This window comes from Sinocyclocheilus rhinocerous, unplaced genomic scaffold, assembly GCF_001515625.1.
Source record: "Sinocyclocheilus rhinocerous isolate Xijiao unplaced genomic scaffold, SAMN03320098_v1.1 scaffold278, whole genome shotgun sequence".
NCBI classification, from domain to species: Eukaryota; Metazoa; Chordata; class Actinopteri; order Cypriniformes; family Cyprinidae; genus Sinocyclocheilus; species Sinocyclocheilus rhinocerous.
Window position 1 is genome coordinate 374,055 of NW_015664178.1, and position 14,673 is coordinate 388,727.

The 14,673-nt window shown below is 37.2% G+C and overlaps 1 long non-coding RNA gene across 1 annotated transcript; it reads right to left on the reverse strand.

Moving 5' to 3' along the window:
- Positions 1 to 13,686, reverse strand: LOC107729652 (uncharacterized). Its single transcript, XR_001638607.1, has 3 exons — positions 13,673 to 13,686; positions 12,805 to 12,808; positions 1 to 54 (listed from the first exon to the last, which is right to left on the reverse strand). It is a non-coding gene; the product is annotated as an uncharacterized LOC107729652 (long non-coding RNA).
- Between the last annotated feature and the right edge of the window lie 987 nt (positions 13,687 to 14,673).

Consider the following 14,673-nt stretch of genomic DNA (forward strand, 5'->3'; position numbering starts at 1 on the left):
AAAGAATATATTAATGTTGAGCTCAGTGACAGGACATGCCCTCACTAAATTAACCTTAAAGAAATAGAGAGACACAAGACAATGATGCTCCACTTAAAGTGTTAATGACATCTTAACAAGAGAGCTCAAGCCTACTTGATCTCTGACCTTTCAAAATTGATGCGAGACCAGAGAAATATTGATCATAATTTCCCTCATTAGAGTCTGTCTTTCTTTGCCTTGTGATATTTCAGGTTCATTTTTGCTTAACGGGATAGTTCCCAATTGCTCACCCTCATGTCTTTCCAAGCCCATATGACTTTCAATGTCGTTTGGACCCCATTTTGCTTCAAAATATCTTCTTTTGTGTTCTACAGAAGAAAGAAATAATAGTCTAAGCTGATTTGAAAAGACTCCCACTCTTAGATAGTTTATAGGATATTTAAGTTATTATAACTTAATAGTAGGCTTTAATAAGGGGTTAAAGGCCACGCCAAAAAAAGGCTCCAATTAAGACCTGTTATTATGGTACATTCCATTAAACTCGGAAAGTCGGAATCAGAAAATTGTGCAGAAATCTACAACATAGATTTGTAACATCATGGCAGCCACAGGGAATTTTAATCATTTAATGAGAAAATTTGAATTTTATTAAGCAAATATATATTAAAGCGGTCATATGATGCAATTTCAAATTTTCCTTTCTCTTTGGAGTGTTATAAGCTGTTCGTGCATAGATAAGATCCCTAAAGTTGCAAAGACTAAAGTCTCAAACCCAAAGAGATATTCTTTATAAAAGTTAAGACTTGTCCACGCCCTCCAAAAACGCCTCATTCAAACACGCCCCAACATGTATACGTCACTGTGTGGGAAGCTTTGCATAACGCCGCCCAAATGTTCACGCAAAGAAAGAAGACATAATCTGTTTGTTAAACATTTGCAGATGCAATTGTATAAAAAAATTCTCTGATAAACCTGCCACACAAATGCTAGCATTGGCGTTTAATTTCTTTATACGACAACAAAAGGTCAGAAATCCTAGTTAGACATATTGAGGACAGAGGCTGACCACCGTTTTGAGGTTCAGCCCATTTGGGCTCATGGTCTCTACTAGGATAAATGGAAAACCTCACAATCAATTTCCTTGGACAGGAAGGATTAAAACTAGAACAGGTGTGCTTCTTTAGCCCTAACTGGACACACCGGCCAGCCACCGAAGCAGTGTCATCCATCATTCTTTAGTCTGTATCTGCAACAGCTGGGTGATTGAGAGAGCGTCACCGTTTAAGAATCAATCTCCATTTCTTCTTCCTCTCCCACAGTGCACTCCCTCCGCGACGCGCTGCTATGGCAAATTGATTGACTTCTGGTAAATACGGCATTACCACAAAGTCAGAGGCAGGAATTTATCATCATTTATGTCTCTTCCATCCGAGAATTCATTATGAGGCTTAAACAAACAACAAAGATGGGCCGCAACCATCTGCTTGTGATGCACAGTGTGAGGAAGAGTGCTGGTGGGAAGGTTTAAGGGGACTGAATCCTTGCTGGATTAAATTATAGTTTCTGGCATCAACAAAGATGCAGATACATATATTTACAGATGCCAATTGAATGGGTTAAGTTATAATTTTTTTTATAATTAATGAAGTGTTTATAATAAATTTATTTTAAAATACATTTTATATTTAAATGTATTTTAATTTAAATCATTATAACCTTAATTATAACCAGTATTAATAATACTTTAAAATTACATTTTTCTATTGAATGCAAATAATTTATTTTAAAAATAATTTATATTTATTAATTAAAATGTTTGTTACAAAAATAATACTGTAAAATTGTATTGTCTATTCGATGCTTTTGTCTTTTGAAAATATTGATAAATGCATTATAAATTTGCCCTGCCCTAATACACAGTATATCTGCTTGCTACTGATCCAAGGTTCATTGGGCTACACTGAAAAAAAAAGTTTTTATTATTATTTTTTTTCTATGAAACCACTTTCACTTATAAATTGGTAGTAAATTTCACGTTCTTCCAGCACAAAGCCTCATTGAATTCTGCCTGCTGCTGTTAGATTTCCCCCCACCAGAGTGAAAATATTTGTTTAATATCAGTGACAGTGAGTGTAGACAGTGGAGACAGGAGGGGGGCAGAATTAGACTGCGGCGCCTTGCGATTCAAGCTTGTGTTTCAAGCTTGATGACAGTTTAATGAAATATATGGGGTTTGATGCCACATAGAAGCTGTTTTCACATTACAGAGGAATTAACAGACTGTGCCTCTGCATAATAATTGAGCAAATCTGATACTGTACCCTTGGATAAAAGTTCAGAGTTAAAGACATTGTGAAATCAAAATTGGCCCTATTTACTTGTCCCTCGTCTAATTGTGCACAGTTCATCAGTCCATGCTATTCTAAACAATAAAGCATTTTAAAAATATGCTGTTTTCATAACCATCAAGATGTTAAATGAATAAAGATGTTTTTTTAGAGCCAGTACTTCCAGCATCTACCATATAGGTGAGTTACCAAGGCCATGCTAACCAGCTAAACTTTAACCCTTTGACCCCAAAGTGCATTGAAAAAAAGGCAATGGATGCGTCTGAAACGGCAAGTAACACATTGAATTCAACTTAACATTTTTAAGTAGAAAGACTGAAATAGGGCTTTCTATAGGGCTTTCTTGTAAAACATCGTTTACAACTTAGATAAATCATTTTTTACTGTTGTTGTGTTGTTTTCAAAGAAAAATTTTTTTTTTCTATGCATTGAATTGGTCACAGCTGGACATTGAGAGAGGGCAGAAGTAAAGAAGGACTCAGCAGTGCCTAAAACAGCTTTAAGTTTGGCCAGACAAATTGCACTGTTGCAAATCATAGACCTCTGGCCTTCATATCCACACTCTCACAAAAAAGGTATAAAACTGTCACTGGGGTGATGCTAATATGTACCTTTAAGTGGTAAATGTACCATTTAGGGGTAAATAAGTTTCAATGACAAAGGTAACTTTTAGCTTTTGTACCTTTTAGCTTTTGGTAGCACTCCAATGACAGCTTTTTTTTCTGAGAGTGCACAGCTGGGCAAATTAGCTTCAGCAGGCATTGTCTGAGGACATGTAGCTAAATCAGACTAGCATCAATTTTCAGAGCTTGAACACTCTCTAACAATGCATGTTTACAGCACACGTTGAGATCATGTTTAAAAGGGCAAAATAACAACCTTTTCAGAATCAGAATTACCTTTATTCACCAGGTGTGCGCAAACACACAAGGAATTTGTTGTGGTTTTTTAAGGTGCTCCTGGTACATACATACATGCATAGATACACATCTGACATGAGAACAGAAAAACATTTAAATAGTAAGACTTAACAATAAATAATAATAATAATAATGTGTATGAATCTGGAACAGTAGATTTATGTACAGACTTGTGCATTATTTACTTTATATACAGCTGTATAAAAAAGAGAGATGCATATGTATTTACATAATATTTGAGAAAGAGGCAATAATTAAAGATAGAGAATGAATTACAGAAATGAATTACAGAACACAGGTAATGATTCATGTATTAGTTGTTTAAGCTGGAGATGGCATGGGGAAATGACTGTAGTGTCATCTGCAAACCTCAGGATCTTGACAGAGGGGTCTTTAGAGGTGCAGTCATTTGTGTAGAGGGAGAAGAGCAGTGGGGAGAGAACACAGCCCTGAGGAGCTCCAGTGCTGATGGTGGGGTGTTGGATGTGAGTTTTCCCAGCCTCACTAGCTGCTGCCTCCCTATTCAGTGTGTATTTGACCTGTTTGTACAAGGCTTTGTCCCCACTCCTGTAGGCGTCCTCTTTGGCCTGGCGAAGCTGTTTGAGTTTTGCACTGAACTAAGGTTTGTCGTTGTTAAATGTTAAAAAAGTCCTGGTGGGAACACACATGTCCTCACACAGAAACTGATGTAGGATGTCACGTTGTCAGTAAGCTCATCCAGATCAGTAGCTGCAACCTCAAAAACACTCCAATCAGTAAGTTCGAAGCAGGCTTGTAAATCCCACTCTGCTTCAACAGTCCATCTCTTTACAGTTCTTACTACAGGCTTAGCAGATTTGAGTTTCTGCCTGTAGGCTGGTAGAAGATTAACCAAACAGTGATCAGAGAGTCCCAGAGCTGCTCGGGGGACAGAGTGGTATGCATCCTTTAAAACAGTATAGCAATGGTCCAGTATATTGCTGTCCCTGGTGGGGCATGTGATGTGCTGTCTAAATTTAGGCATTTCACGGGTGAAATTAGCTTTATTATAATCATAGAGAATGATAATGAAAGAGTCCGGGTAACGCTGCACTGTGTGTGTGATCTGATCGGCCAACAGTTCTAGCGCCGCGTTCACACGTGCATCAGGAGGAATGTACACACTCACCAAAACAAATGAGGAGAACTCCCGCGGTGAATAAAAAGGCTTACAGTTAATAAAGAGAGCTTCCAAATTTGGGCAGCACATCTTCTTTAAAACTGTCATGTCTGTACACCAGCCTTCATTGATATCAAAACATAATCCACCGCCTCTCGTTTTCCCCGACGACTCGGTGACGCGGTGCGCTCTGAACAGCTAGAAGCCCGTTAGATGTAAAGCGCTGTCCAGGATGGCTCCGTTCAGCCAGGTTTCCGTGAAGCAAAGCGCAGCAGCATTTAAAAAGTCCTTGTTTGTGCGGGTGAGGAGTCGTAGTTCGTCTGATTTATTTGCTAGAGAGCGGAGATTCGCCAGATGAATGCTCGGCAGCGGAGTCCTAAAACCACGCTGTCGGAATTTCACGAGCGCTTCCCTCGCTTGCGTCGTCTGGTGCTAAACGCAGCTCCTCCGACTAAAATGTCCAGTAAAACTTCTGAATGCTCAAATGTCAGCAGAAAGTTATTTGGTGTGCTATTTCTGTTGTCCAGGAGTTCGTTTTCTAGTAAAGCTGATCGGGAAAAGTTGCTTAAGACAGGACAAACAAACAAAAAAAGTACAAGTACCAAGGAGCGACAAACCGTGGCTGCCATCTGCGGCACCATCTTGTATGTGTTCTTTCCAGAAAGAACTAGGGAAACTGAGGAAACCTAGGAGCTAAATCAGATTAGCATCCTCACTTTTCAGAGATCGACACTCTCTAACAGATTTTTTTTTCCTATGCAAAATCTAAAAATGGATCAATCCAAAATGAGTGTTTGATGGCAAGCATGTTGAAGATTAGCTGCTAAGCTGTCAATTTGTTAAATGATATGCCTTTTTTCCCACAAAAAACAGCTTGCTTGAACAAGGGCAAAAAGGGCAAAAGAATAGATCACACTAGCATCTTCATTTTCCAGAGCTTGAATGCTCTCTAACAATGCATGTTTACAGCACATCCAGAGAGTGTTTAAAAGAGCAAAAGAAGCAAATCTTTTCAAGAGAAAACTTGACCCTTCTCCCTCTGTGGATCAAACCCTCTCTCATGGCTCCTGCAAGACATTCTTGAGACTGTTTGTGTGCTATCCTGCCCTAAATCTCATCTCTCCTAGACTACATACCCATAAAACAGCAGGCTCCATATCTTTATAAATAGAAAAACTATTCACAAGCCATAGGTGGGCACAGCCCGGTGTCGCCCACGGCTGCACTCACAGTCAATCACTGGCAGACTGGTGAGGGCGCTTTTATTATGTGCATATCTTTTTACATCCCAGGGAGCTTGTTACAGTCCGGCCCCATGTAATGGCATGCATGACAAGCCCTGCTATGACAGCTTAAAGAGGGGATATGAATTGTCCCATTTTCACATTCTCAGCCTCATGGTGCCTGAAGACTGACAGTTGACCTTATCAGCGCTCTGCAGAGGATATTTACTGTGCTGCTCTTTTTAAAGTTTGCATTTTAAACACCCTTCTCATTCGCCACTGAGGCATGTGGCTGTGCGTGTGTGGCTGCCAATGTGTGTGGCGGATATGACAAGGCACAGCGCTTTCATGATCGGGGGTCCGTCTAGGTGCAAGGCAACAATTGTGTCAAAGACAACTGGTGGCTTGCTAAAAATCACAAGCTGTTGGTATTGGCACTGAAGAATGACTCATGAGCAGATATCAAGCCTGTTTACATCTTTACCCGTCCGTCAAATATCAGATCTCACAAGTTGATACAGATGTACTATGGATGTTCACTAGAACTGGTGTGAATGCTCTGAGGCTGAGGATATAAGATTTGTAGACATTTGTTTATGAACAAGATGCCTGATTCATTCACAAACAAGACAAACAACGGGTCTCATTCACTAAGTGTGTTCACATGAATTTGTGAGTGAAATCTGCATATGACTCTGCTCATGAACAAATCATGATTCATCAGTAACTTTCATACAAAAATCAATTAATGAAAAACTGAAACAATACACATGCAAAAATCACATACTCCTAGAAATTAAGATTTCATTTTTTACAGATATTTCATCTGTTTTATCATATGCAGTGAAAAGTTGCGTTATATCTTAAACGGAGGTTTATCTCCATTAAAAAATTAAATAATATTACAACAAGGTTAAGATCAAATTCATGTGCTGTGTTGTAAATTCCGCAGAATTTTTTTTCTTGACAAGTAATAATCCATGCAATTATTAGTGAGTGAGACTCAGTATTTCCCGGTTTATTCACAAATGAGATGTTGCAGTTTGTTCAGTTCGGTTCAGTGAATGAATCATATGACTCATAGTGCATAGAAATAACCTAAAACAGTTCATTAACCAAAAAAGATTCATTCAAATATACTGATTCATTTTAAAACAAAACCCCATTAATAAAGTGAGAGAAAAGCTCACTTTCTCAGTGTTGTTGTATGGGCTGCTTTAAAGGGGTCATATGATGCGATTTCAAGTTTTCCTTTTTCCTTGGAGTGTTACAAGCTGATTGTGCATAGTAGTGTTGTCACGGTACCCAAATTTCAGTATTCGGTACCAATACCAGTGAAAATCCACAGTTCTCGGTACGAATTTCGGTACCAAAGCAAAACACAAAAACATGCTAATTGAACAACATTTTTATTAATAACGTTAAACAAAAATAATCTTTAAAAAGGCATCATATGACCCCTTTAACAAGCATTTGCATAGTAATTTATACAGTCATTTTTTTCTTGCACATCAACAACTGTCTTGGTAGAGCAACAGTTGGAGGATAAAATTGATGATTAAATTAGTTAAAGTTTGTTAAACTCAGTATATTTATAGCTGGATAAGATAACTCATTCAATGTAATGGCATTTGATGGTTACTCTTAGAGTTTGGAGGTTTTTTACTGCCACATTCACACAAGAACACATTATGTACAGAAGAAAGTTCAGTTTGTTGACTGTCACTTGGTTTCTATTTTTAGCATTAGCCCACAGTGAAATCTCATTGGCCCAAATTAATTAATCAAATATGTTCTGATTAGCTGTGATTGTGATGCGCCCTGCAGCATTTTCACTGTCAGTATGGACAAATTACTTGTCGATTAAAACTTGTGGAGTTACATATGTGTTCATATACGTTCTAGGGTGTGAGAAAAACATTTTGCCTTATTTGATATGACAGCCGACCCCTTTGAGAAATATTTATGGAAATCATAAACATCACTGTCCTCTTGTAACCTCCGTAACATGCAATATCTGAGTTACATATGTGTTCATATACGTTCTAGGGTGTGAGAAAAACATTTTGCCTTATTTGATATGACAGCGACCCCTTTGAGAAATATTTATGGAAATCATAAACATCACTGTCCTCTTGTAACCTCCGTAACATGCAATATCTGTTCTTCTGAATCCACTGACAGCACTTCTGAAATGTCATTGTCCGAACATTCTGAACGGCTGCAGGGATTTAGTCGCTGCTTTGTGATATTATTGTCTTGGTTTTGTCTGTGTTTGTTTGTGACTGTATCAGGTTTATTGTACTCGTCATTCAATTATAGTTATCTATCAAAACAAATAATATTTTTCTCATAAATTGAGTCTCGCTTCAGGTGTACGGCAGACCGCTTGCCTTTTGAGGGTGGATGTAATAAAGTAGGGATGTTCACTTTATTGAAGGAGAAAGAAAGTAAGCTTACATGTGCTGCCTGATTTATGGGACACACAAAGACAAAAGCATCCTGCCAACCAAAGCTGCATTTATTTAATGTTAAATATTATTAAAACATAAAATAACTGTTTTCTATTTTAATAGATTTTAAAATGTAATTTATTCCTGTTATGGCAAAGCTGAATTTTCAGCAGCCATTACTCCAGTCATCAGTGTCACATGATCCTTCAGAAATCATAATATGCTAATTTGATGTTCAAGAAACATTTCTTATTATTATCAGTGTTGAAAACAGATAATATTTTTGTGGAATCCATAATATGTTTTTCTAGGAATTTTTGATGAAGAGAACATTCAAAAGAGCAGCATTTATTTGAAATAGAAATCTTTTGTAACATTATAACTGTCTTTATTGTCACTTTTAATAAATTTAATGCATCCTTCCTGAGTGACTCCAAATTCTTGCACGTTGGTTTGATATGAGAGAGATGCATACACATGCTGTCATGTCTTCCCGTCGTCCATCTCTCTCTCTCTTTCTCTCTCTCCCTCACTCACTTTTTAACGTGTTTACCAAGGCAAGGATGCTCTACTAGTGTGACGAATCAGAGTTAAGCCCCTTCAGAAATCCATCACCATAAGCTTTTAATGATTTACCTCATCCAATTTTTTCCTAGCACACTTTCGGTAGATTAATGTCACAAGTCATTCACTGCAGTGAAGCATGGTGACTATAAAGGTCAGTCGGATTTCTCTGTCCCCTTCTGCAACTTCCTGGCTGCCCAGCTGATTTATTTGGTATAATTCCAAAATTAATGAGAAGGTATCAGGTTTCCAAGACCCATGAGAAAACAGCACAAAAATATGACACATCTGGAAACCTCATCCTTCCTACATCGGTGTAGCTCACAAGCTGAAAACTCAGTCATCATAAAAGGAAGATAATGTCAGACAGGACCCCGGGTGGTAAACCCATGGCTGGGGAATTATGACCAGCGGTGAAATGGATAAAGTCGAGTTTACTGGCGTTCCATTTGTCTTGGTAAGACATGCCGATTATTATCTTGCATGCTAGTTTGAGCTGAATTTGTTCAAGGTGACCTATTCCTTGTAGGGCAAAGAATATTGAGCCTAAACTTAATTTATGTAATATGCCCACTCCGGTGGGACTGCTGACCCACAAGCTGGGAGGAGGAAAACTGATTTCGCATGATAGACACTTTTCTCTCCTCGCCTTGACGTACACATAAAAGAAAAGGCTGGAAGGGGAAAATACAGAAAATAATCAACAGTCACCTTGAAGCTATGAAGTGTTAAACACAGAGGTGGGTGTTGGTGGGGGACCAGGTGTGTAATTGTTCGGATTCCATCAGGATACGGAAAGAGATTAACCCCTCAGGTGCAGGGAAAATTAGAAAACGGGGAATAATAAACTAGGATCTTGACTGCGATATGTGATGGATGAAAGTGTGAGGGTATTTAGAGGATCGGCCTGCAGAGCTCTCCAGAAAGCAATTACCCATAAAAAAAAAAGAGGTCCATTTGAGCTAATGTGTTTTTAAAAACGAACATGATGGTCTGACTCTGCAGATTAGTTAGACACCACAGCAAGTTGGCAGAAACCCTCAATTAGTTGCACTCAGTGAAATGAGTGTGATTCATTATATGATAAACCCATGACCTTGCCGCTGCTAGCACAATGCTCTACCAGTTGACCTAAAGGTTGTAGGGGAAACTGGGGCAAGTTGTCACATTGGGAAGGCCTTTTTTCAGTAATTATGAGTTGTTTCAAGTCAAATGTCCAATTATGCAATTGCATGTCTTTTTATATTGTTAAGGGGGCATGTTTTCAGTGTTTAAATGTGTGTGTGTGTGTATGTATATATATATATATATATATAAACCCTGACAACATGCCCCCATAGCAATATAAAAAGACATACAATTAATAAAATTTAATTTATTCCTGTGTTAGCAAAGCTGTATTTTCAGCAGCAATTATTCCAGTCTTCAGTGTCATGCGATCCTTCAGAAATCATGTTGATTTGTTTCTCAAAGAGTAGTAATAAAAGTAGTAGAAGTATTAATTTCTTTAAAAGTATTTGAAAAGTGTTATGAGTATAAACCTGTTCTGAGGTTTATACAGTTTTCAATGTCATAAAAATGGGACAACTAGCCCCAGTCTATCCTATAACTGGCAAATGTAAGCATGTAAAATCAGAATATTGCTTCTGGGTGACTAATAAATGTTCATAAGGTGAATGTGTTGTTACAAGATTCATATAACGTACAGAACATGTTTTGTGTCTTCCATGAAATCTGTAGTAGCTGTGGTTATTGTGTTGAGGTCATCCACGGTTGGCAATAAATCAGCAGCTGCTATTGACAATTAGCCTTATCTACAAGACATGATTCCTCTTGTTTGGATTCTAAACATGATAAAGTCTAGAACAATGTTGTATAACATCATTGTGTCAGCAGTATTGATGGCAATACAGTTCTAAAAACAAACACAGAACTTGAATGACAGGATTTAACAAGATTCTGCTAAATTTGGCTGTTGGCAGAGTGTGTTAGAGAAGAGGAGAGACTTGGGTTTTCTTTCTCTGTCTGCTTTAATGAGAAAAGGGAGGTCTGAGAAGGGTCAGTGACAGGACACTCTCTACAGCCTATTAAACGTGATTATAAAAACTGATGGCAATTAGAGGGGTGAGATGGGAGGCCTTCGGCCTGGTCCAACACAGAGCTCAGGGCTTTCACACACAGATCTGTCCTTGCCGAGGTTTATATTAAACTTGTTATCTAGAGATGGAATCTTAATTTGAATGTGATATTCATCACTTCTGTCTGTATCTGGGTTTATGTTGGCTGCTCTATTTCAAAATGTGAAAAGCAGTAATAAACAATGAATTGGTGTTCAAACTCGGACTGGTAGTATACAGGTGCATCTCAATAGATTAGAATGTCATGGAAAAGTTCATTTATTTCAGTAATTCAACTCAAATTGTGAAACTCGTGTATTAAATATATTCAATGCACACAGACTGAAGTAGTTTAAGTCTTTGGTTCTTTTGAGTTTCACAATTTGAGTTGAATTACTGAAATAAATGAACTTTTCCACAACATTCTAATTCATTGAGATGCACCTGTAAGGGTCATTCTCAAAAACAAAAAAAAGTTTTGAATTTCCAACTTACACAATGTTGAAGTTTTGGATTTGGCTCATTTCTTTTCTTTTTTTAATTAGATTCTATTCATTTTCTTATTATATTGTTTTAAATTGTTCTTTTATTAATTAACATTTGACATTATTAATCATACATTATAATAAATTATAATGATTATTTATTCAAATCTTTCACATGAACATTAAATAACAGCACCAGAAACATTTGAAAACAAACAAACATATAAACCTTTTTCACATGGTGAAAAAAAACTCTGATATTGAAAGTACTTTGAAAATACCCACATCTTTTTGTGTTTTCGTAATATTTTAATATTTCATAATTTCACAATTAGGTTTATATATATGATTAATTACTTCTTTTGATTGACATTTTTCACCCTTGTTAGACCTTACACTAATGCTAAACCACAGAAAACTAAAAGATTAAAAAATGTATACAAACAAATAAACAAATTTCAAATAAAATATATTTATTAAACAAATACATTTCAAATTCAAATACAAAAATTAATTTTAAAATTTTAAAAATGTGCAAAACAATATAAAGAAATCATTTCATTACTGTAAGGTTATGTAAAAAGCCTTTTATGTGGTGTTTCTTAGTCTCAGCCTCAGACGTCACGCCCATGGACCATTGGCTAAACGTCTGATGCATATGCCCCACACGGCACACAAAAGTGGAAACACTTCAGGAGTTTCGAAGTCGTCATTGGATTGGTTGAATTATACAGGATTTCCGGGAGACGTGTGTGTCGCGTTCTTTAACGTTCCGCCTGGAGACAAAGATGCCATGCCGCCAAACCCCCTCACGAAAGAAGAAAGCCGTTGTGTTTACAACTGTGACGATGAGCGCTTATCAGGATCAACTAAACGCTGGAGTTTCAAAAGTATGTGAAAAAAATAAAGCGGCATAGAATCTTTAAAATACGTCAGAGAGTTTTACACACCGACCTGTTATTGTGGCGACATTTCCACACCCCGAAACGTGACGATGAACGAAACAAACTGTGATTGGTTGTTTGACGTGTCGGTCAAATGGCCTCATGGGCAGGCCTTGGCCAATGAAAGCTGCCATGGATTCCAGACCTTCAGCCGTCAGTCTGAAGGTCTGGCTACGCGAGATTAGGTGTTTCTTGACTATATGAAATACAGTATTTTTCATGACAGAAAAGTCAAGGGACGTGTTTGTCACCTTATTTAGAACATTTTGTTCAGCTTATAATGTGTATTTAATATCACCTGGACTATACTGTTGCTACAGCTACATGCACAGAGACGTGTAGATAAATATGTTGCAGCAAATATTTTATGACTATCTCTTGGGTCCATCACCGAAGGACATATTTTGTAGGCCTTGCCAGTCTATCTATATGTGTCAATGTCCAGGCCTTATCAAACGAATGTCCTGGCTCTGGATCTGATGGGCGCAGACATGGCAGGTTTATTCCATCGCTGTGCTTTCCATTTGGAGCAGATCCATTCTGCTTATTCAGGCCATCAGTGCACATGGAAGGTATCTGATTACATCTGCTGTCTCGGACTGGTGTATCTGGCGTCGATGGATGCACCACATTACTGCAGACAGACTGATACATCACCACCTGTAGATACATGAGACAGTCTGCAAGTTTGTCATGCGTATGCAAACGATATTTGTATACATTACGCAATAAAACAGGAAAGCTGGTCAATTTGTATTTGTATATTTCAAGTAAGTGTCAGGTGTTCGGTTAACTGGCTAACCAATAGCCATGGGATTGGTCTCTGGGCTATTTCAAGATGGAGAAATTCTTAGTCAGTCCTTATTTGCAGAAATCACCTTGAAATCTCACCAGGACACACTGCGGGCTGTCACTAGCTCGTCAAAAATTATTCTGCTGCCTTTGTCATCTTACAAACCTTTTCATCAGCCTCCCAGGCTGACTGCTGAAGTGCTGCCTGTCCCTATCAGATCACCGGTGCACGGGCTGATAAAAGCGTTTTCAGGGAGCTGGTGGGAACCTGTGAGAGGAACCTCATCAGTTTGTTGTCCTGGATTGGCTTTTGGCTATAAACAAGACATTCAATATTCTCCACAATATGTTCCAGGTATAGGCTTAGAAGCTGTGGATTTGCTTTTAAATGGATCCTCTGTTTGCATGGGAATTCTCATGTTCATTGTACAAAATAAAGCTCTTTTACTCCAAATGACATTTTCAGGCATCTGCAGTTCAAAATTATGTTTCTTTATAATACATCTCAATTTTGAGAGATTGTAAAGCAGCATGCACCTTTCATAGATAGGTAATCTTAAAACCCTGACAGAAAAATGTTGCGTTGCTTATTATTCTACAACCTGATTAAACGTGTGATTATAAATTTTTTTTTCATTGCTCATCTACAATACATCTCTAAAACATTCTTGGTCACATGATAGGAAAATGCAAATAGCTTTGAGACATATATTATTTAGAAAGCATATGTGAATCAAATGTTTGTCCCATGTACACAATCCACAGAAGCATGATAGACTGAATCAAAAAATACTAAAATGTATAATTAGATACAATATAATTAGAAAAGGTGTAATTAATAATAAAAAATAAAAATTTTTTTTTTTATATATATACACGTACGCACACACACACACGCGCACACACACAATTTTTAATTAATTACACCTTTTTTAATTATACTTTTAAATTAAATTATACTTTTTTTTTTTTTAATTACCAAATATTATTGTGTGCTATGCATTTTGCATCTGTTGTTGGTACACTATCAAGTACACAATTCTTTCCAGGAGCATTTTCCAGCAAAATGTTGGAATGAATCAGGTTTTCAAATATAATCATAACTTACGCTGAAAAATATTTTACCCAATATTTTTGTGTGCTATGCATTTTTGTGTATGTGTTAATAGTAGGGATGTAACAATTCACACAACTCACAATTCGATTCGATTCACGATTTTGATTTCACGATTCGATTCATATTTGTTTTAACAAAATGAGATTTAAGACAAATTATAAATTAAATGTGTCCTTTTATTATTACTTAGACAAAATGCTCCACGTTTCTTTGTGAAATTTAAATATAACACTATAACAATCAGTGCCTCGCTAGGAGCTTACAAATTATCATAATTGTATTGACCTGTGGCCAAGGGAAATACCAATATTCTACTTGTTAAAATATACTGAGGTCAACGGCTCGCTGGACGAGCGTTGATTTAAAGTGTACACTATCAAATTGGAATTCAGTTTTAATCAGGTGGACCTCGAATTTTCAGTTTCGAGTCCTTTCAAACCCTGAATGAATTAATAATAATTAATTCCCTAAAATTAAGTAATGAGACATTACACTAATATCACGTAATTTACGTCTCTATGATGATTGGTTGATATCAGAAGGGAGGCTAGCCTCCCTTGCGAGGGTTCTTTTCTCAACACTCTTCCTTC